This window comes from Anastrepha ludens, unplaced genomic scaffold (assembly GCF_028408465.1).
Source record: "Anastrepha ludens isolate Willacy unplaced genomic scaffold, idAnaLude1.1 ptg000094l, whole genome shotgun sequence".
NCBI lineage: Eukaryota > Metazoa > Arthropoda > Insecta > Diptera > Tephritidae > Anastrepha > Anastrepha ludens.
Window position 1 is genome coordinate 1 of NW_026530112.1, and position 2,500 is coordinate 2,500.

The 2,500-nt window shown below is 30.6% G+C and overlaps 1 non-coding gene across 1 annotated transcript in view; it reads left to right on the forward strand.

Annotated features, from left to right (window-relative positions):
* The first annotated feature begins 1,981 nt into the window (after positions 1-1,981).
* LOC128871366 (large subunit ribosomal RNA) overlaps positions 1,982-2,500 on the forward strand; it is a 3,993-nt gene continuing 3,474 nt past the window's right edge. Inside the window, exon 1 of the ribosomal RNA XR_008455918.1 lies at positions 1,982-2,500. This exon is cut by the window's right edge and continues 3,474 nt beyond it. This is a non-coding gene — a ribosomal RNA (large subunit ribosomal RNA).

Sequence of the window (2,500 nt, forward strand, 5' to 3'; positions counted from 1 at the left end):
TTGGGCTCCGGGGGAAGTATGGTTGCAAAGCTGAAACTTAAAGGAATTGACGGAAGGGCACCACCAGGAGTGGAGCCTGCGGCTTAATTTGACTCAACACGGGAAAACTTACCAGGTCCGAACATAAGCGTGTAAGACAGATTGATAGCTCTTTCTCGAATCTATGGGTGGTGGTGCATGGCCGTTCTTAGTTCGTGGAGTGATTTGTCTGGTTAATTCCGATAACGAACGAGACTCAAATATATTAAATAGATTGCTTTCAGGATTATGATGTTGAAACTTATATAGCCTTCTTTCATGCGTACATCTTGAATGTACAAGTGTTTGAATGTGTTTATATAAGTGGAGTCGTACCTGTTGGTTTGTCCCATTATAAGGACACAAGCTTCTTAAATGGAACAAATTGCGTCTAGCAGTAACGAGATTGAGCAATAACAGGTCTGTGATGCCCTTAGATGTCCTGGGCTGCACGCGCGCTACAATGAAAGTATCAACGTGTATTTCCTAGACCGAGAGGTCCGGGTAAACCGCTGAACCACTTTCATGCTTGGGATTGTGAACTGAAACTGTTCACATGAACTTGGAATTCCCAGTAAGTGCGAGTTATTAACTCGCATTGATTAAGTCCCTGCCCTTTGTACACACCGCCCGTCGCTACTACCGATTGAATTATTTAGTGAGGTCTCCGGACGTGATCACTGTGACGCCTCGTGTGTCACGGTTGTTTCGCAAAAGTTGACCGAACTTGATTATTTAGAGGAAAGTAAAAGTCGTAACAAGGTTTCCGTAGGTGAACCTGCGGAAGGATCATTATTGTGTTCCATATCCGTAAGAAAAACAAACAATGCCAAAACAAATAAAAACAAAAACAAACAAAAGAAAAAAAGAAAAAAAAGAAAAATTTATAATTATTTTGAATCCATATTCTTTTTATTCTTTTTCATTCAATTTGTTATCCATCAATTATATCATATTAAATATAATATGATGGTACATTTTGTAATTGTTTTTTCTTATTTTTTCTTTTTAAAAACCTTTAAACATGAAAATAGAAAGTTTGTACTTATTATTCATTTGATTGAATGATAAGTTAATTTGTTCACAATAACAAAAGTGGTATATATTTATTATTATATTTATATATAAATAAAATGATTAAAAAAATACAAAATAATCAAACATAATAAATACCACCACTGTATTATTGTTGAACTAAGACATTCGCAACTTAATAAAAATGTTTAGAGTTAAATATATTTGATATATATTATTGAAAGAAAATCAATTTATATTTTATTATTATTAGTATTTAAATTTTACTCTTTCAATTAATATATGCAAAAAAAAATTGACATTTGTTATAAATAAAAATAAATAAAAAAATGGCTCATGGGTCGATGAAGAACGCAGCAAACTGTGCGTCATCGTGTGAACTGCAGGACACATGAACATCGACATTTTGAACGCATATCGCAGTCCATGCTGTTATGTACATTAAATTAAATTTTAAAGTACTGCTTGGACTACATATGGTTGAGGGTTGTAAGACTATGCTAAATAAGTTGCTTATTCTTTTATAAAAATAATTGAATTTAAGCAAATGTGTATATTATTGGATTTTAAATAATTCATAATATTAATAGCAAAAAAATAAAGATATATAATGAATTTTTTATTTATTAATATATTCTTAAAAAAAAAAAATCCTCTCAAATAAAATGAAATAAAAAAAATTTTGAATCTAAGTATTCTCTTTAAAAAATTTTCATATTATTTATATATATATAAAATATTAATTTATATATGTAATTAAAGGAGGAATGTCTAGCATAAAAATTAATTTTTTTTATTCTAGAATTGCCTCATTTTACATAATTATTATTTATAATATATATTTATATAAAAGGAAAAAAGAAAAATAGAGATGAAAAGATGATATAATTATTTATTAAATTGTGAGAAGATAAAAAATATTTTAAAACAACCTCAACTCATATGGGATTACCCCCTGAATTTAAGCATATTAATGAGGGGAGGAAAAGAAACTAACAAGGATTTTCTTAGTAGCGGCGAGCGAAAAGAAAATAGTTCAGCACTAAGTCACTTTGTCTATATGTCAAATGTGAGATGCAGTGTATGGAATATCTTAATATCTAGTATGAGAAATTAACGATTTAAGTCCTTCTTAAATGAGGCCATTTACCCATAGAGGGTGCCAGGCCCGTATAACGTTAATGATTACTAGAAAGATATTTCCAAAGAGTCGTGTTGCTTGATAGTGCAGCACTAAGTGGGTGGTAAACTCCATCTAAAACTAAATATAACCATGAGACCGATAGTAAACAAGTACCGTGAGGGAAAGTTGAAAAGAACTCTGAATAGAGAGTTAAATAGTACGTGAAACTGCTTAGAGGTTAAGCCCGATGAACCTGAATATCCATTATGAAAAATTCATCATTAAATAATTAAAAATAATGTGCATTTTTTTCATATAAGGACA